This window comes from Dendropsophus ebraccatus, chromosome 15, assembly GCF_027789765.1.
Source record: "Dendropsophus ebraccatus isolate aDenEbr1 chromosome 15, aDenEbr1.pat, whole genome shotgun sequence".
NCBI classification, from domain to species: Eukaryota; Metazoa; Chordata; class Amphibia; order Anura; family Hylidae; genus Dendropsophus; species Dendropsophus ebraccatus.
The window spans coordinates 45701442-45723526 of NC_091468.1; the positions used below are offsets into that span (position 1 = coordinate 45701442).

Sequence of the window (22085 nt, forward strand, 5' to 3'; positions counted from 1 at the left end):
CGCAACGTTTCGGCTGGTACTTCAGCCTTTCTCAAGCGTCACGCTTGAGTAAGGCTGAAGTACCAGCTGAAACGTCGCGTCTGATGTGAATAAAAAAAATCTAGTTTTTTCACAAGAAGTGCTGTCTCCTAGGTCGTTTACTATAGGGCTGGAGATCAATCTGTCATGATTAAGTAAGAATGACACCACTTGACACTTATAAAGGAGGCTGGTGCTTGGCATCATTGTTTCTCTTCTGTTAACCATGGTTATCTCTAAAGAAACACGTGCAGTCATCATTGCACTGCACAAATGGCCTAACAGGGAAGAGTATCGCAGCTAGAAAGATTGCACCTCAGTCTACAATCTATCGCATCATCAAGAACTTCAAGGAGAGAGGTTCCATTGTTGCCATAAAGGCTCCAGGGCGCCCAAGAAAGACTAGCAAGTGCCAGGACCGTCTCTTAAAGGTGTTTCAGCTGCGGGATCGGGCTACCAGCAGTGCAGAGCTTGCTCAGGAATGGCAGCAGGCAGGTGTGAGTGCATCTGCACGCACTGTGAGGCGGGGAATCTTGGAGCAAGGCCTAGTTTCAAGGAGGGCAGCAAAGAAGCCACTTCTCTCCAGAAAAAAACATCAGGCACAGACTGATATTCTGCAAAAGGTACAGGGAGTGGACTGCTGAGGACTGGGGTAAAGTCATTTTCTCTGATAAATCCCCTTTCCGATTGTTTGGGACATCTGGAAAACAGCTTATTTGGAGAAGACGAGGTGAGTGCTACCACCAGTCCTGTCTCATGCCAACTGTAAAGCATCCTGAAACCATTCATGTGTGGGGTTGCTTCTCAGCCAAGGGAATCGTCTCTCACAGTCTTGCCTAAAAACACAGCCATGAATAAAAAATGGTACCAGAATGTCCTCCAAGAGCAACTTCTCCCAACCGTCCAAGAGCAGTTTGGCGATCAACAATGCCTTTCCAGCATGATGGAGCACCTTGCCATAAAGCGAAGGTGATAGCTAAATGGCTCAGGGAACAAAACATAGAGATTTTGGGTCCATGGCCTGGAAACTCCCCAGATCTTAATCCCATTGAGAACTTGTGGTCAATCATCAAGAGACGGGTGGACAAACAAAAACCAACAAATTCTGACAAAATGCAAACATTGATTGTGCAAGAATGGAGTGCTATCAGTCAGGATTTGATCCAGAAGTTGATTGAGAGCATGTCAGGGAGAATTGCAGAGGTCCTGAAGAAGAAGGGTCAACACTGCAAATATTGACTTGCTGCATTAACTCATTCTAACTGTCAATATAAGCTTTTGTTACTCATAATATGATTGCAATTATATTTCTGTATGTGATAAAAACATCTGACAAACACACATAAAAACCAGAGGGCAGCAGATCATATGAAAATATAATATTTGTGTCATTCTCAAAACTTTTGGCCATGACTGTAGATTTCCTCCCACCAAAGCGGATAACAATTGTCTGCCCACCTCAGCTATCACTGCCTTGAAGATAAGTGCCCCAAAGTTAACTACCCTGACTCAGGACATAAAAGTGGGGGAGGACCCTTTACTGAAACGGGATTGTATCCTGCATTTTATTACTACGACACTGTGTTTGAAAAGCCCGTCCGCACAAGTGCGGGAAAGCCAAGCAAAAGCAAAGTTACAGCACCGCCCCCAGGCGGAACCAAAGAGCTGAATCTGTAGGACACCACACATATGACAGAGAGGAACAAATTGGAAAGCAGACAGCTCTGTTCTTTGTTTAGTGGCTGTGCGGGGTACTGCAGCTCAACACTCATTGAAGTGGAGTGGAGCTGAACTGCGGTAACTCAGAAAAGTGAGTCCTGGATGGGAAATCTGTACATACAGAAATAAAATGCCATTGATAACTACTCCCATAGGCTTCCCACATACTCTTAATCACTGAACTATTTCAGGAATATAATTGTACAAGTCTACTGGCCCCGTTACCTCAAATAATACAAGACGTAAAGGAAAATAAATGAGAGACTGAACCATATGCACCAGATAAAGAGGGGCCATTTATGTCCCATAGCTGGGGTATCCATTGAAGCTTGTGTGGACGTCAGGCGCCACATATCCTGATTACTGCTCCATCAAGGATCCTGCTCCTTCTTTTTTCTAACTGCTTCAGCTACAGAACAAGGAAAAGCATAATGCACTTAGTGTCTGAATAATTTATAAGGTGAGTCCGTGCTGCAAAATAGCTTCTTTCCTTTTAGTCTAGAGCCAGACCTTATGATGCATGGAGGTCTCTTCTGTCAGCAAAAATAAATGCAAGCCCATCCAGGCAATGATACAAATCTATTTAAAACTATTTTATTGCCTTGCTGAAGACAGTCACAGATAAATTAGGATTCCTGGCCCTTTAAGCCCGCACACATGTCAACATTGTTCCTCTGTCCATTGCAATCTAAATTTTATGTGACATTTTACCTCTATTTTGTTTCGCACGCCTCTCCCATTTTCCCATCTGTCTTTTAGTTCTTAGCTATATACAGGCCAATCAAGGCCGGAGGTCACTGTAAACATACAGGCCGGAGACGTGTATGAGGTAAACAGACCTTTTCAGACATGGATTATATTGAGCGTTACTCAACACGAGTATCATTTAGGATCCTATTACATGGGCCGATCAATAATGTCCATTATCGTTTAGCAAGGACTGCACAGACATGGTTAGCGATGTCCGTGCAGCCGTTGGCCTAAACTGTTATACATTACCTCTCCACGCTTGGAAAATAGAAGGACGGTATCCAGCTCCACAGGTATAAAGTAAAAACTGTTTCTTTATTGGATCATATTAAAAACGGTACAAAAACATCCTAGACGCCAACGCGTTTCGGAAAAATACACTTTCCTTAATCACGCTCCCTGTCTTCTCCTGCCCTCTGTTAGCTTCCCTTCACCGCACGCTGCAGCTTCTCTAAGCTGACAGGCCGCTCAGCCAATCATTGGCCACTGTGGTCCCACCCTGTCATTGGCTGAGTGGCCTGTTAGCTCAGAGAAGTTGCAATGCAGTTCTAGTAAGCGAACAGAGGGCAGGAGAAGACCGGGAGCGTGGAAAGGTAATGTATGAAGTTTATTCAATCGTTAGCCGTCGGCCACACATCACTATTACATGTAGCAATGCGCTCCCAACTCCCGATGATTTTAGGTCTGGACCTAAAGAAACGATCAGCGGATGATCGTTTCATCGTTGTCTGTATTACATGGAGCAACAATTGATTATCGCTCTGTGTGAAAGGGCCCTTAGTCAACGCTAGTTTATGTGCTGCAGTATGTTTAGGTGATATTTAAGTTGCGTTTTTGTATGTGTCTACGTATTCTATCTCGCAGTGCAGGTAACTGGGACACCCCCGGGAGCTTAGCTGCACCCAGATAACCATGACTGGGGCTTGTATCACCCTATAAGGGACATGAAAATACATTCCAACATTTAAATTGAGCACTTTTTCTACTTGTTTTGAGTGTGTGAAAAAAAAATGAGATGTGTCTATTCTGTATGTGGATATTACTCCTCCACTGAAATCAATGGGAGCAGGCATACTAATTTCTAATATAGATGGGGTTTTCATGTAGTATTTTGGTCTTGTAATTTTAACCAAAACCAGTAGTAGGTTGAAAGCACAGAAAATACTGATCAAATACCAAAATACTTCAAATGCATGCACCCAGCCAAAATTTGTATGAAAAAAGCTTTAAATACATGTTTAAACTCCTCTTAGTAATCCCTCCAAACAAAATGGGCATAAGCAGATTCATTCCTGCTAGGTTAAAGGGGGGCTCCTCCCACACACACTAGAACATCTCTCAATAGAATAGATATATAGCAATGTTGGGGAATGGAGGTCCTCATTTATCTGCAACTATACCATTAGGTGACAGCATAATACAAGTTTTCGTTCTCAGGCTGCACAGATAGGATAGGTGTTCTGCTTATAGACTCGAGGAAAGCAAAATTACAGGTAAGAGATTTTTTTCTCTTTCCTCTTCATCCTCAGGCAGCACACATCTCATCTGTGCTGCCTTTGGACTCGAGGAAAGCAAAATTTTACGGTATAGAATACACCCATACGACCAGTGTAAGGTAAAACACATAAGAAATCACATTATAATGCTATGGAATTTTTGCTCCCAAAGAGACACTATGGAGGAAATTTATCAAGGGATTTGCGCCTATTTTTTGGTGAATAATTTAATTTTTCACAGATACAAAAGATATTCACAAGATATTGGAAAAAAATATACAGCAATCCCCATTAGAATAGTCACGCAAATTCTTAGTAATCCTTAGTAAATGTCCCCCTATGTCTTTTTTCGGGGGATGTCCTATTTCTTTTCTCCCCCGGCCTTCCCCCAGGCTCTCGCCCCGACTCTCCCCCTGGTCTTCCCGCTGGCTCTCCCCCCAGAACCCCCCCGGCATACTCACCAACGTCCTTTAGCAGTGCGATCAGCAGCAAGCAGCGGGACATGTGGCAGCTGAGTAAGTCGCAGGGGTCACAGGAAGGGCGGACGGGTGGCTAGTGGCCTTACTTTCAGGGGGGGCTTACTTTCGAGGGGTGCCTTAGTTTAGGGTGGGGGTACCTTATTTTCGGAGGGATGCCTTATCTTAGGCTAGTTGGGTTGCCTTATTTTAGGAGGATGTCCTGTTTTCAGGAAAACACAGTAGAAACATTCAATGCCAGTATTTGGCCTGTGTAAAAGGGGGTTTACAGATATTCCCAATTATCAGTGTTCCTACAGGAGCCATATATGCAAAATTGAGAACAGAAAGTGCAGCAGTTTGTTGTCAGCTTGTTCTAGCAGAATTACACCCACTATATTTTTTCATAGCTGTAGCGTCTAGTGTATACACTATACAGAATTTAATTTAGAAAAGGTTAATCAATTTAAAGCAAATGTACTATTATGATAACTCTGTTTTTTTTTTTTTTACTACCGTGACAGCGCCACACCAGTGATCCCGGTGGCGTGGTCCTTTTATCTAAAACGCCACCTGGTTCCCATGCTTGGCGCCGTTTGCTTCTTATGCACTGGCCCAGCATTATGCACTGGAAGCGGACCTGGTGCCCCCAGTATGAGGATATCCCCTCCCCTCTGTGATGCACCTTCATTAGAATCAAGCAGAGCTGCATCACCGACAGGAGGGGATATCCTCATACTGGGGGCACCGGGTCTGCCTCCATAGAGCTGGGCCGCTGCACATGAAGCAAAAGTGTTTTGGAAAGCGGACGACGCCACCAGGATCACTGCATCAGCGCTGTCGAGGTATTTTTAAAAATCAGTTATTGTAGTGTTTTCTATCTAGACCTCTGTATATCTCAGATTTCATATTAAAGGAGAAGCCCGGCAAAATTTTTATTAAAGTATTGTATTGTCCCCCAAAAGTTATACAAATCACCAATATACACTTATTACGGTAAAAGCTTATAAAGTGCTTTTTTCCCTGCACGTACTACTACATCAAGGCTTCACTTACTGGATAACATGGTGATGTCACTTCCTGGATAACATGGTGATGTCACTTCCTGGATAACGTGGTGATGTCACTTCCTGGATAAAAATGGTGATGTCACTTCCTGGATAACATGGTGATGTCACTTCCTGGATAACATGGTGATGTCACTTCCTGGATAACATGGTGATGTCACTTCCTGGAAAAAAAGGTGATATCACTTCCTGGATAACATGGTGATGTCACTTCCTGGATAAAATGGTGATGTCATGACCCGACTCCCAGAGATGTGCGGGCTGTGGCTGCTGGAGAGGATGATGGCAGGGGGATGCTCAGTGTCCCCCCCAGTGCCCTGTGTCCCTCAGTGTCCCCCTGCCATTATCCTCTCCAGCAGCCACAGCCCACACAGCTCTGGGAGTCGGGGCATGATATCACCATGTTATCCAGGAAGTGACATCACCATGTTATCCAGGAAGTGACATCACTATGTTATCCAGGAAGTGAAGCCTTGATGCAGTAGTAAGTGCAGGGAAAAAAGCACTTTATAAGCATTTCCCGTAATAAGTGTATATTGGTGATTTGTATAACTTTTGGGGGACAATACAATACTTTAATAAATAATTTCGCCGGACTTCTCCTTTAAACATGCTCTGATATGTATGGTGGTATTCGTTTCCATAAGCATTGCTTATAGGGGAGAATATTTTTAATCATATGGATGCCTGATGAACCCTGTACAATAAACAGGCAGCTGCATACCGGGGAGCCATATTGCCTTTACTGTATAGGTTTAGAAGCACAGAGGAATGATTTTTTTATTTTTATTATTTTGCCTTTTTCATCCTATAAACTAGGTAAGGAAATGTATTATTTCTATTAAGTGATTATAGCATCAGTCTGAAGGAATAGCAAGTTCTAAAACCTTGCCTAATACATGTTACACCCACTCGGCAACAAATTAATAAAGAGTGAAACAAACCATGTATTGTTTTATGAACGGCATGAACCTAATGGCAAGGTTCCAACAGCTCACAAAATTCAGTCGGGTTGGCCTCTATTATGTTACAGTACATACAAATTGCTACATTCTTTCTAGTTCTTTTCACTTAACAAGTAATGACTCCAATGTAATTGCTATATGCAAATCCAGCCCTTAAAGGGGTTATCCAGGATTAGAAAAACATAGAAGCTTTCTTCCAGAAACAGCACCATTCCTGTCTTAAATGTGTATGTGTGTGTGGTATTGCAGCCCAGTCTGTTGAAGTGAAAGGTGTAATACCACAGGACAGGTGTGGCGCTGTTTTATGAAGAAAGTAGCTAAGTTTAAGTTTAAGTTTAAAATCCTAGATAGACCATGTAAAAACACAGGAAACGTGTACTGTCTAGTAGTGTGTTTGAGCTCCTTTGGCCTTTGGAGCAGCAGCAATTCGTCATGCCATAGATTCCACTAGGTGCTGACATTGTTCTGGAGGAATATTGTCACACGGGATCCAATTAGACTAATGTTCAGACATTCTCCGCTCTATTGTTTCCCAGGGGTTTTTCTTTAGGATTAATATCTGGGTACTGTGAAGGCTCGGGAAAGAAAGGAAAACCCATTGTTATGTTCAAGGAACCAATCTATGACTATACAACCCTTGTGGATGCTGCATTGTCTTGCTGAGGCCAGTGTCCTTTTGCCATAGGGAAAACAGTTGCCGTGAAGGAATATACTTGGTCGGCTACAATGCTAAGCTAAGCATCCATCCATAGGGCGCCAAGAAACCATTTACTACACCAATACTTCAACTTCAACTAATGACACCTGACTTCTACCAAACTGTCCCCGGCTAGTCTAGGGCTGATGAGCATGGCTCTTTCCTTGTAGAAGACAGATAAAAGGAAGTAAGGTCCCTATTACATGGCCCGATCCTTAGGAGCAAGCCAGCACCGACCTGTCAGGTCAGTCCTCGCTCCTCGTTCCCCACTCACTGTCTGCTATTACATGCACAGACCGCGAGCAGGAGGAGTGGGGGAGCTGTGGGACGGCCACCCGGACGATCTAAAAATCGTTTGGGTGGCCCATAGAAGAGAGCGGCACTCTATTGCCTCTTCTCCTATTACACAGAGCGATGGCCAGGAGACCGTCGCAATCATTGTCATTTTTATTCAGCATGCTGAAAGACAATGATCAGCCGTTGGCTGATCGTTGTCTTTCAACATGAGCTATTACACAAAACAATTATTGGGAGGAACGGCCGGTAATCGGCCAAGCACGGCCAAAAATAGTTTTGTGTAATAGGGTCTTAAGAGTGCAAGATCAGACTACACTGTCTGGATGTGTAAGGGGGCCCTTTACAAAGGCCGATTATTGGCTAAATCAGCATTCGTACAAACTCCTATTCCCGATAATCGGTCTACTTAAAGAGCCAGCGCTCAGCTGTTGAATGAAAAAAAGCTCCATTAAGATTGTTTGGCTTATTAGGAAAAGGGTGTGGCCTTGCTATTTGAAGACTGTCTAGTCTAAGGGCCCTATTCCACCAGACGATTATCGTTCAAATTATCGTTAAATCGTTCGAATCTAAACGATAATCGTTCGGTTGAAATGCAGTTAACGATTAACAACCGAACGAGAAATCGTTGATCGCTTTATAAGACCTGGACCTATTTTTATCGTTGCTCGTTCGCAAAACGATCGCAAATCATTCGCATTGAATAAGACATCGTTCGGTCGTTCGCAATAGATACGAACGCAATAGCGAATAAATAGCGAAGAAAAAACGATCGCAATTACGGTGATAAGTAACGATTATTGTTCCATGGAAATGAGTAAACGTTTTGAGGTCTTTCGCAACAGCACTCGTTTGAGATCGTTAATCGTTAACGATTATGCAAACGATAATCGTCCGGTGGAATAGGGCCCTAAGTTTACACTGTGAAAAAATTCAGGAGAAGTCTTTTTTCTTTTTTCAAAAGAGGCGAGGAGGAGGTGGCTGAACTGTGCAGGGATCCGCTATCCCCCAGTGCTCCAGTTCCCGGTCCCCTGGTCGCTTCTGAACAGGGACCGTGACGCGTCAGGGACCGTGACGTGTCCACTCAGGCAGTCAGCGGCTAAGGGTACTATTACACAGAACGATAATCGGCTCCATGTAATAAATACAACGATCAGCCAATGACAACGATCATTAGCTGATCGTTGATATAGGTTTGGAGCTATTTTCGTTGGGCGCCGACCGCGCATTGCTACGTGTAATAGCGGTGCGCGGCTGGCGACTGACGATATACATTACCTATCCACGTTCCAGGGCTGCTGCTGCGGTCTTCTTCTCCCTGTGTCCTGCGCGCTCTAGCTTCAAAGTGGCCTGTCAGCTGACAGGCCGCCCGGCCAATCACAGGCCGCGGTGGTCCTGGCATGTGATTGGCTGAGCGGCCTGTCAGCTGACAGGCCACTCTGAAGTTAGAGCGCGCAGGACCGTGGAGAAGCAGCAGCAGCCCTGGAACGTGGATAGGTATTGTATATAGTTAAGCAAGGGCTGCAAGGACATCGATAACGATGTCCCTGCAGCCCTTGTTTAACGATTATCGGGCCGTGTAATAGGTCCAGTAAACGAGCGATGATCTAGCAGATCACTGCTCGTTTACAGGTATTATCAGGCCGTGTAATACCACCCTAAAACCTTGCTACGACCGCTGACTGCTGACCGCTGACTGGCTGTCACGACCCGGGTCCCCGCTCAGACCAGGAAGCAGTTGGGGGACCGGAAATCGGAGCAGAAGACACCAGTGCTGGAGCTGAGGAGGGAGGTGCATGTTGTTATGTTCAGCCACCTCCTGCCCTGAAAAAAAAAAAAGTCCAACCCCAGACTTTAGTAAATCTATCCCATTGTGTGTTATGTAGTGCTGTGATACCTTCATGAGAGGAATCTGTGATGGTAGCCCCCCCCACAGTCAGAGAGTCATAGCATATTTTATTGATAATCCATTCGGGCATACTGTCGGGAAACTCCTTGAAAATGAATAACCCTTTGGTCACTGTATTCATGACGCAACCGCAGTATGACAAAGCGTAATGTTGTAATGTTGGAAGGGTTTTGATTCTGTTCATTTTACTCTACTGCTGGATCAGTTCTCCAGGTAACTTGATTCAGTCTCTCCACAATGCTGAGGATAATCTCCGCAGTGGCTTGGTTATTCCTGGCACTGTTTGACTGGAGATTGTGTAAAATATGACTGCTTATGAATATTTAATTAGCAATGGAAGCCGCTCAGAGCTTCTCAGGCTTATTTTAGAAGTCCCAAAAGCTTATAATGTTAAAGGGACAGCAGGGTAATATAAAGGGACAGCAGTGTAATACAGTTGTGCCTTGGATTATTAGCATAATTCATTCCGGGACCGTGCTTGTAATCCAAATCCACTCTTAAACCAAAGCAAATTCTCCCATAAGAAATCATTGAAATGCAGACAATTGTTTCCACACCCCAAAACTAATGATTTTTTAAAACACGTGAATGCCCCCTAAGTCAGAGGGGAATTCTGAGGGCCCAATCAACTCCCCGGGGCTCAAAGTATGATGGGCAGAAATACAATGATAAATCTGAAATATTGTGCCCACATTTTCAATTCTAGCATCACCTTTTGTGTGATTTCAATACTAAGGTTACATCCTTTTTACACAGCAGGTAGAGATGTAGTTTTCATTGGTACCAGTTTGGGGTAGGGTTACATTGTGACTTTTTGTAGTGCTGCCACATAGAGTTTAACTATTGAATTACAGCTTCACTCCACTAGATGACATCAAGCGCAGTGTATTGCCTTGGTCTGTAACTCAGTAGTAGTATCTGTTGTTTTGATGCTATGAGGCTGCCTCTTTTTTAAGTAAAAATGCCAATAAAATGCCATGGCATTTTTTTTTTCTTGACGTTTTTCTCTCCTCTCTGGCATTTTTGCAGCTCTGTAGCAGTTTTTGCAAAACGTAGCAGCCTGAGGGTTTGGCATTTTTTCTGCAAACTGTGGCGTTTTTCTCCCATAGACTTCAATGGAAGTCTTCAGCTCCACTAAAAACACCATAGCCTATGCATATGGCGCTTTTTTGTCTTGCTTTTCAGGGATAAAAATGCCACTGTCTGGTCCCCAGGGGGTTAAGTTAACCCTCTGTGGGCCAGAGTGTGGTCCAGTGGGTGACAGTCTGGTCCACAGGGGGTTAAATGCTTCGTTCTGTGGGAGGGGGCAGCAGGGGTGGGTTAACTTACCTTACGATCTTCACCTGGTCTTCTTCCACTAAGCAGCTGAGCAGGGACACTGCTTCAGATGCTGATTGGCTGAAATGACGGTGGAGCCAACCAGCCAACCAGTGGCTGCAGCCGTGTCCCTGCTGCGGCCACTTATTTCTAGGCTCCATCTTTGAAGAGGCAGAGCCTGACAGTGGCGTAGCTACCAGAGTCGCAGCGGTCGCCGCTGTGACCCGGCCTGCTACGAGGGCCCCCCCCTTGCCACTGCACTGCTCCCCCCTTAAATTACTCTTGTGACCGCAAGCATTGATTTGCTTGCGGTCACAAGAGCGGGCTCGTCCGGGCCCCCGGCTGATGCGCGGCTGCCGGGGGTGTCCCGTCCTATCCCCGGCAGCGCGGCGCATCAGTGAGCTGCCTGGGGCCCTGACTCCCGGCACAGGAAGTGCACGTCAGAGACGCTTCCTGTGTCAGAAGTCACAGCCCCGGCGTACAGGGAGCTCACTGATGCGCGCGCTGCCGGGGATAGGACGGGACACCCCCGGCAGCCGCGCATCAGCCGGGGACAGCGCCTGAAGAAGAAGAGGATCGCCGGGGGAGCGGGTTTTCAGGTGAGTTTGTGTGTTTGATTTTTTTTAAATACTGCTTAGCATAGAGGAAAGGGGGGGCATCTATAATGGGGGGAAGAGAAGGGGGGGCATCTATAATGGGGGGAAGAGAAGGGGGGCATCTATAATGGGGGGAAGAGAAGGGGGGCATCTATAATGGGGGGAAAAGAAGGGGGGGCATCTATAATGGGGGGAGAAGAGGGGCCATCTTCAAGGGGGGGGAGAGGGGGCCATCTATAAGGGGAGGGGGTATCTATAAGGGGGGTAGAGGGGGTCATCTATAAGGGGAAGGGGGGTGCAACATGCAGTGGGGGCCATCTATATATACTATAAGGGGGTCACATAGAGTCAGGGCTACCCACCAAATGAGGGTGTAAAGGGGACATTACAGATGTGCAGTGTGTATAGAGATGAGGATGGTGTCAGTGTGAGGAAACTAATATGTCTGTCTGGCAGATTCTGTGGATTCGTGGCTCGGAGAAGTTCTCATAACGGCCCAGGACAGATGGAGAAGAAGATGAAAAGGAAAGATCTCCGATCAGAGAAGACGTCCCCTGTGAGTCACCTGATATATCTGCGCTGTAATTTATATGGTGTATACAACCTGTATGGAGCTGCTTCCACCTCTATATGAGTGTATGAGGTGATAGTGATCTGTGTACAGTGGATCTTATTCAGTAGCAGAGGTGGTGTTAGTCAGTATGTGGCGGTGTTAGTCGGTATGTGGCGGTGTTAGTCGGTATGTGGCGGTGTTAGTCAGTATGTGGTGGTAATATTTGTTACTTGTCATCCGGTACTGTGTTTTATTGGTCTCAGTATACTGGTTTTGGTCAGTAACAATGTGGTGGTGATGGTAGTGGTTGTGGGGTGGCGTTAATATTTGCCCCTTGTATTATTGGCAATATTGGTCTTAGTATACAGTAACAGTATGGCGGTAATATATATGGTGATAATATTTTCACTTCCTATATGCTGGTGTTATTGGTAATATCTGTCTTGGAGTGTGTGTCTATATATATATATATATATACATACACATACACACACATACACCTACCAGTAGCATCACTTGGTCGTGAAAGGGGGGGGGGGCCCAAGTTGACCTCTCGCACCAGGGCCCAGGAGACATTAGCTACGCCCCTGGAGCCAGGCACACTTGTAGCTCAGTGTGCCAGGCTCTGCTGAAGATGGATGAGTATCAATGGGGCTCTCCTTCTCCTGCGAATACTTTACTTGTCCCAGCAAGGAAGGGGTAAAACAAATAATTTAGACAAAAATCACATAGGGTTCCCCCTATTTCCATAACCAGCCAGATTTAAAAACCAAACAGCAGAAGCCTAGTAGTACCATGGGAGAAGGGCCATTTTTTTTGGCCCTCCCCAGCCTAATCATACTAGCCTGCTACTGCCCAGTCCAAATTTGACACTCCAGGACTACTGGTACCCAGCTCTTCCCAGTACCCCTGGTGCGTTGGGTACTGGGGTAATATTGGGGGGGGGGGGGGGGGGGGTATTAGCCATTTTATAAAGACTAACACTAGGCCCAAAATTAGTAATGGATGCCGTCTGTCAGACAGCTTCCACTACTAATAGTAAACGTAGGAGACAGCACTTCTTGTGAAAAAAATAGATTTTTTTATTCACATCAGACACGACGTTTCGGCTGGTACTTCAGCCTTTCTCTGACACTTGAGAAAGGCTGAAGTGCCAGCCGAAACGTTGCGTCTGATGTGAATAAAAAAATCTAATTTTTTTCACAAGAAGTGCTGTCTCCTACGTTTACTATTGTATTGAAGCCGAATGTAAGGGTCCTGTGGACGTGCACTCCATCTACACATTCTTTATATTTTCCAGTGCTGTCCCAGTTTGATTTTTTTTTTATAAGCTTCCACTACTAAGTCTGAAATAAAAAAAATTAAAAAAACATAATAGAGTTAAGTCTTTTAAAAAAAAAGAACTCCCCACACCCCTCCTTGTACATTTAAAAAAAAAAAAAAAAAAACAACGCTGGTCATCGACATAGTCCAACTAATCTGACGTAATATGGATACCGATATCTGAAAAACAAAAGGGAAAAACACCCCAAAAAAGGCCAGGAGCAGAACACCCATCATTGTGACAGGTGTTCTGCACCTTACAGTAGGCAGCATCATGGCAGATGCTCCTTACAGTCTGACACACAAGAGGTTAAGTCTGGATACATGGCATCCACACTTAACCCTTTTGTGTCAGACTGAACAATGTTGCCCCAAGGGACTTAAAGTGTCCCTGTCGTTATAACTTTCAAAATCTAAATCAACACTAGATGTGAAATAAAGCAAGTTTGCAATATACATTTTTTATTTTTGTTGTTGTTATCATGCTGTAAAACAAAGCTGAACTTACCAGAAATCCAGGTCCAGTCTCCAGAAGGCAGATTTTCTGACTTGTGCTGGTTGTAAAAACCAGACTAAATACATGAATTCCAGCTTGTACAGTGAGTAACAGCTCAATGTGTCCATCTATCACATGACTGACTGTGAGCGGTCAAATGAGAGACTTCCTCTTTTCTGACTCTTTGAGACAAAAAGAGTCAGAAAACAGGAAGTGCCGTGTTCTCCATGATAACTAAAAAAAAATAATAATAATGAATGTAAATTGCAAACTTGCTTTATATCACATCTACTTTTGGTTTAGATTTTGAAAATTATAAGACAGTGACACTTTAAGTGTGGATGCATGCCATCCTCGCTTAACCCCATGGGGGCCACATTGATCTAACTGCCCCCGTTCCTTGCTGGGATGAATACAGTGCTGGGGGGGGGGGGGGGGGGAAGAGGCCCTATTGATATTCACCCGACGTCTTCTCTCTTCAGCAGAGCCTGCTGTAGACACTGGACACTGCTGCAGCCACTGATTCATTTAGGTGATGATGCTCCAGCATCATTTCAGCCAACCAGCGGTGGAAGCAGTGTCCCTGCCAGTGGCTTTTAATTGTATCTGTATTGAGTATTATGGGGGAGATTTATCAAACTGGTGTAAAGTGAAACTGGCTCAGTTGCCCCTAGCAACCAATCAGATTCCACCTTTCATTTTCCAAAGAGTCTGTGAGGAATGAAAAGTGGAATCTGATTGGTTGCTAGGGGCAACTGAGCCAGTTTCACTTTACACCATGTTTGATAAATCTCCCCCTATGTGTTCACAATTTTTCATTTGTCCCACATTTATCCCTTGTTTCAATATCAGTGTGATAAATTACAAGAGACGTGAAGAATAGGGTATATACCTTCTATGACACTGTCTCTTGCATTTTTAAGGTGATATCCTAGGTATGCTGTCAATACAAGCAAATAAATATGTTTTAATGGAGAGGCTGAATGACCTGCCTATATGTGTGTAGCCGTTCACATGCATGGCCTTTCTATCCTGCTTAGTGTATGCTCCAGTTCCCTTGCTGGTGCTAATGGAATTATTGAGCAACAATGCGACCGGAAGTCTGTAGCGAGGAAAACATAACAGAGTCACAAAGCTTAATGTAGACAAAAGGAAGCCGATCCGATAGGAGTTTACATTGTGATGACAGAACGCAGAATAGTATAATGTAGCCTGGGAATCTCACCATCAGTTTTCTTATGATAGAAATAGAATGTGTGCTTTTAATCCCAGGCTATTTCTGTCATTTAGTTAATTCACTTTGTTTAATATTAATCCTTGAAATCCGCAGGCATTGGAAATAATCTTTCTTGGGGCCAGGTCTCCTTCTTTATTTATACCCTGTCCTCCTTTGACCTCGGTATATCCTCTAACTTCCATATGACCTTGTGGAAATGATGGACAAATGTGTTTGTTCTATTAAGACCCCCATACCTACATTCCAGACTTGTACTGCAAATGTATCCTGAATGGACATCTGCCATGTCAAACAAGGAGAGAGTTTCTCAAAATTCCCAAGAGACCTCCCTCCGATGAGGCTGTGTATATATATATATATATATATATATATATATATATATATATATATATATATATATACACTCACCGTCCACTTTATTAGGTACACCATGCTAGTAACGGGTTGGACCCCCTTTTGCCTTCAGAACTGCCTCAATTCTTGGTGGCATAGATACAACAAGGAGCTGGAAGCATTCCTCAGAGATTTTGGTCCATATTGACACGATGGCATCACACAGTTGCCGCAGATTTGTCGGCTGCACATCCATGATGCGAATCTCCCGTTCCACCACATCCCAAAGATGCTCTATTGGATTGAGATCTGGTGACTGTGGAGGCCATTTGAGTACAGTGAACTCATTGTCATGTTCAAGAAACCAGTCTGAGATGATTCTAGCTTTATGACATGGCGCATTATCCTGCTGAAAGTAGCCATCATATGTTGGGTACATTGTGGTCATAAAGGGATGGACATGGTCAGCAACAATACTCAGGTAGGCTGTGGCGTTGCAACGATGCTCAATTGGTACCAAGGGGCCCAAAGAGTGCCAAGAAAATATTCCCCACACCATGACACCACCACCACCAGCCTGAACCGTTGATACAAGGCAGGATGGATCCATGCTTTCATGTTGTTGACGCCAAATTCTGACCATCCGAATGTCGCAGCAGAAATCGAGACTCATCAGACCAGGCAACGTTTTTCCAATCTTCTACTGTCCAATTTGATGAGCTTGTGCAAATTGTAGCCTCAGTTTCCTGTTCTTAGCTGAAAGGAGTGGCACCCGGTGTGGTCTTCTGCTGCTGTAGCCCATCTGCCTCAAAGTTGGCCTTACTGTGCGTTCAGAGATGCTCTTCTGCCTACCTTGGTTGTAACGGTTGGCTATTTGAGTCACTGTTGCCTTTCTATCAGCTCGAACCAGTCTGCCCATTCTCCTCTGACCTTTGGCATCAACATGCCATTTCCGCCCACAGAACTGCCGCTCACTGGATGTTTTTTCTTTTTCTGACCATTCTCTGTAAACCCTAGAGATGGTTGTGCGTGAAAATCCCAGTAGATCAGCAGTTTCTGAAATACTCAGACCAGCCCTTCTGGCACTAACAACCATGCCACGTTCAAAGGCACTCACATCACCTTTCTTCCCCATACTGATGCTCGGTTTGAACTGCAGGAGATTGTCTTGACCATGTCTACATGCCTAAATGCACTGAGTTGCCGCCATGTGATTGGCTGATTAGAAATTAAGTGGTAACGTGCAGTTGGACAGGTGTACCTAATAAAGTGGCCGGTGAGTGTATATATCATAACATTACATGACTGTATTAAGGGAATCTATCAGGTTAGGGCATCCCTACCTACTGATGACTCCTTATCGGGGGCATTCCAGGCACGTCGCCCCTTTAATATGGAGCATATTTAATAATATGTTAATTAGGCCATTTGGTGGAGCCGATCTATCAACAGGTTTGGATGCCGGGATTATGAGCAACATCCTGTTTCTACTTTTCGAGGTCCCAGGTGTAGAATTATGGTATGTTCACACTGAGGAATTCGGGTGGATCACCCTGTTCGCTCTTCGGACGGACGGCGGAATCCGACCGACTATAGATGGAGTCTATGGCACGGGCGGAAATGCATGTGGCCGTGAGCGGCAGCATGCACAGCGCCTGGATTCCTCAGTGTGAACATACCTTCACTCCTAGCAAATACTTGTGAATAGTGTGATATGAACAATGTACAGTATCTGGAAAGGCTAAGTGAAGCTGAGACCTTGTGCTGAAATCAAAAATTTTCACGTTTTCCCCATCACACTCAAAACCTCCTATTGAAAATATGAAAACAGAATTTTAGAATTTTTAGAAAATTCAATAAAAGGAAACCTGTAGTATATTGGGTTGATTGGACATGATTTCGAAAGACACAGCCTTGTCAATATAAAGTCTCACAGTTGACAATACATATAGGAGCAAAAACCAAGCCATGAAGGGGAAACAGCTGCCCGTAGGAGATAAGATTGTGTGGAGCCACAGATCTTGAGAGGGTTACAAAGAAACTGGACTGAAAACTCCCAAGAGCACAGTGGCCTCTATAGTTATTTTAAAATGGCCAGGATTTTTCCTAGAGCTGGCGGTCCTAATAAACTAAGTGAGACCTTGGTAAGTGAGGTGACCAAAAATTCAATGGTCCCTTAGTTAAAGAGACTTTGTCAGTAGGTTTATGGTGTCCTATCCCAGGGTAGCATAAACTAGTGACAGAGAAGCTGAACAGAATGATATATCACCCACATTGTTGTCCTGAATAACATGGACAATAAGTAGTCCTCTCAATTATGTGCATGAGCCCAGTAGTCCTGGATATTCATGAGAAGCAGAAAACTCCGCCCACCAGCTGCTGATTGGCAGTTATCTATCCATGCGGTGTATAGGCAGTCAAGGGGGAGGGGTGTGGCAATAATCCCATTCTCCTGCATATTAGGCGAACGGCTGAACAGAATGATGTAAGAAAGACACCGAAAATCTCATTTTACTTTCAACCAATTGAGGGCTCCTAAACTGCTCCTGAATTGGTATTCCAGACACTGTGTCACAGCAAATAACACTCTGCCAGTGAACCATCTGACAGGTTTCTCTTAAAGGGAACCACTTAGCACAATCGTGCTGATATGCTTCCCTGCTGCACAGTATAGCTCTGCTGTGCAGCTCCCTGAGGCTATCAGCCACATCTGCAGTGGTAAAAAAGTATCCCCCCCCCCCCACCGTGATGACAGGAGAGGTGGGGCAGCTAGTCATCTAGGTGGGGAGCCGCCTGTGACTAGTCAACACTCTCTGCCTGTCAATCATCCCTGTACTGTGCGCTGACAGTTAGATAGTTGTGACCAGTCACAGGCGGCTCCCCGCCCAGATGACTAGTTGTCCCCCTCTGGTGTCATCGTGCGGAAATAAAACAACTTTTTTCCATTGTAAAGCCACCACCACAGCTGCGGCTGGTAGCTTCAGGGAGCAGCACAGCAGAGCTATACTGTGCAGCAGGGAACCATATCAGCATGACCATGCTAATTGGTTCCCTTTAATTTTTACACATTTTCCATTAGGCTATTTATTATTTAGAATATTTTCACAATCATGTTAATGGTAATATTCCTACAAATTTAAATTCTATTCTATTCTATATATTTCTGTACAAAGACTTATAAGCAGTGACTCTATAAAGTTCTCTGGTTATTTCCAAACAGAATGTGAGCTTTATAACTGGCATGTGATGATAACTTGTGTAATATATTTAGTATGTCTTTGTACTATTCACAAAATTTATGTTAATTTCTTATCAAGTATAAAGAGAGTCTTTGTCTCGTAGGACCTCTCATATTTGTATGGCAGCAATTCTATTCATCATTGTTCTGTGCACCTGTTAGCAGGCTACACTGAGTATTACTGAGTCCTATACAGTAGAAGGAGTGACAACATGCCTTTATCTATTCAATATCACAATATAATGACATGTATTCTCTGCAACTAATATTATTGTTTGTCTATTTATATTTATATTAAATAAAATAAAATATAATTGCTATATTTTTATCTAAAATTTAGATATCATCAACTAACTCAAAATAAGAATCTCAGACAGAAAATAGAGCAATTGAGCACTGCGTTTTCCAGACTTTGGCAATGATGAAAGCAATTGCCCTGTTGTCCCCTGATGACCCGCAGTAGAGCAAAACATGCTGGGGGGAAGGGGTGCTGGTTTTACATTTTATAAGCTTTCCAGATCACTCCAGTTAGGTAACTGCAGCCAAATATAAATAGAAAAGTATTGCCAGGCCAAAGGTGAATAACGCTGGGTTCATACTACATTTTTGCAAAAAACAGATGAAAAAAACTGTCCATTTTTTTAACATACACAAAAATGTAGCTGACCTTATTTTTGTGTACGTTAAAAACGGATGCGTTCTGATCTGTTTATTTTTTTTAATAATGGAAGTTAACCCCTAAACTCACCAGGACATTGCTGTACGTCCTGGCGTGGCTAGGGGAGTTCAGAGGGGGGACCCCTCTCTGAAGCACCGCGATCCCGGGTGCTATATGCCGTGCTATATGTGGTAAGCGCTAATTAGGCATTTAGATGCAGCTGTCAAAGTTGACAGCTGCATCTAAATGCTGGCTGTCCCCCATCATCGGTGGTTTAGTGGGGGGATCACCCCACCCCCCCCCCCCCGCACCTGCGATCCCCGCATCAGGTCCTGGCTGTGGTCTATGCTGCATAGATCTCAATGAGAGATAAGAGCAGTCATACTAGAAGTCCCCCAGGAGGACTAACCCTAACCCCAGGGGTAATAACCCTAACCCCAGGGGGACCTCTAGTGTGTGCAAAAAAAAGGTTTTTTTATTAATAGAAAAAACACTACCCTAATAAAAGTTTGAATTCCCCCCCCCTTTTCCCATTTTATATAAATAAATAAATAAATACACGTTTGGTATTGCCGCGTGCATAATCGGCTGAACTATTTAATTATCACATTCTTGATCTTGCACGGTAAATGGCGTAAGCGTGAAACAATTCCTAAGTGAAAAAATGTGCATTTTGGGTCGAACAAAACTAGAAAAATTGTAATAAAAATCGATCAAAAAGTCGCATATATGCAAACAAGGTACTGATAGAAAGTACACATCATGGTGCAAAAAATGACACTTCACACAGCCCCATAGACCAAAGGATAAAAGTGTAATGGTAATGGTAAGTGCATAATAATAAATCAATATATAGGACATATTTTTTTTTTAAAAGGTTTTAATTTTTTAAAAGCCATCAAATAAAATAAAAGTTATACAAGTTACATATCATCTTATTCGTACTGACTTGAGGAACATGTATAACAAGTCAGTTTTACCCTAGGGTGAACAGCGTAAAAACAAAACAAAAAAAAATTAAAATTTCAACACACATATAATTTTTTTTTCTGGTTTCACGGCATATTTTAGGCAAAAATTACATCTGCCATTGCCAAGTATAATTAGTGGCGCAAAAAAATAAGGGCTCATCTGGGTCTCTAGGTGGAAAAATTTACGCGCTATGGCCTTATATACACAAGGAGAAAAAAAAGGAAAGCGCAAAAATGAAAACTGTCTGTGTCCCCTAAGGGTTAATGGAAAAAAAAGGTGCACACAAATGCATCAGTTTTTCCACTCATTTTTCCATCTGTTTTTTGCAAAAATGGAGGAAAAAAAATAGATTGCAGAACCGTAGTGTGAACCCAGCCTAAGGAAGTCTTTGAGCGTTATGGCAATAATCTGGCAGTAATTGCAAAGAAATAGGGCTTAGGTTGTAATCTTATTAATAAAAGTTAAGTTTTAATTCACTGTTAAAGGGGGTAACATTGGGTTCTAGTTACCCTGGGATTATTTTGTATGCAGTTATTGTAACAGTCTAAGCCATTGCAGTGTACAAGAAAGCAAGTACAGCCTGTGTCTATGTGATAAAGTAATTTAGTAGGTAGAACCAAGACTTCAAATACATGGAAAACAATTGGTTGGTCATTTCCTAGGAAACAGGAGACATTTAATGGGTAATAAATATATGACCTTTTTAAATTAGAGAGACTGGGTCAAAGCTTCTAGTCACCATGGACCATCAGGATACAATTGGCTAGCTTCCCTTATTATGTGCTGCAGTACAAAGCCAGCATTTAGCTAGTGGCCCCAGACTAGTCCTGAAAGTGTATCAACCATATCTGTTACCTTTTCAGCATTATTTATTCTGGCACTTCTACACAATCTCATTGAGCACAACTTCAAGGAAGACTACAGGTGGGCAATTCAAGAGTCTCTACTGAAGGATAAAATAGTGATTCACAACTCTATTATTTCAATTATTTCCAATCAGGCTGATATGGTTCCCTGAACTGCTGTATACAGCTCCTGCACCAGCCGCGGCACGTACTGGCCGCAGCTGCAGCAGTAGCTGTATACCCGAAAAAAGGACTTTAATCCAACTTCTAGTACCTCCACAGGACCATAGTGTTGGTGCAAACATGGCTGTCTCTTCAGTTTTTACCAGTGCTTATCTTTCCATCACTAAAAGAACAGTGATGGAAGGATGAGCACTAGTAAACATTAAAGGGGAACTATCAGATGGTTAGATGAATCTAACCTGCTGATAGCCCCTTATCCCGCTGGGAACACTGAGGAGGAAGGTGTGTGTGTTACCTTCCCCCTCGGTGCCAGTCCTGCACTGTTAGGGTGGGTTCACACTAAAATTCCACCAAATTATGTCACCAGAACGCGCTCACAGCCGCGCGCCTTTCCGTCAGCTCCATAGACACCATTCTATGGGCCGGCTGATTCCGATATCCGCCGAAAGAATTGTCATGCCAATTATTTCGTCAGAATCCACCCGTGCATAGAATGGTGTCCATGGCACGGGGGGAGAGGCGCGCGGCCGTGAGCGCATACAGGCAACGGAATTCGGTTGAATTTATCCACGGGAATTCCATAGTCTGAACGCACCCTTAGTCAAAGTAATCTTTGCTCCGGTGCATTGTTAGGAGCACTGCCGTGTCATCTGCAAGAGCGAAGATTACTTCAACTAACAGTGTGGGACCAGCGCCGAAAGGGAAGGTAACACACATACCTTCCTCCTCAGTGTTCCCGGCGTGATAAGGGGCTATCAAAAGGTTAGATTTGTCTAGTCTGCTGATAGTTCCCATTTAAAGAGACAGTGGCATTCACACCAGCACTGCTTACCCCTTCAAACAGCTGGTTGGTGAGCGTGCCAGGTATCACACCCTGACTAAACTAATATTTATAGCCTACCTGAATCCTGATCAATAAAAGCCCAGATACCCCTTTAACAATCTTAGGCTGGGTTCACAGTTC

At 43.9% G+C, this 22085-nt stretch overlaps 1 protein-coding gene across 1 annotated transcript in view; it reads left to right on the forward strand.

The window, feature by feature from the left end:
• ACYP2 (acylphosphatase 2) overlaps positions 1 to 22085 on the forward strand; it is an 83640-nt gene that overhangs the window by 60414 nt on the left and 1141 nt on the right. The gene's annotated exons all lie outside the window — the stretch shown is intronic.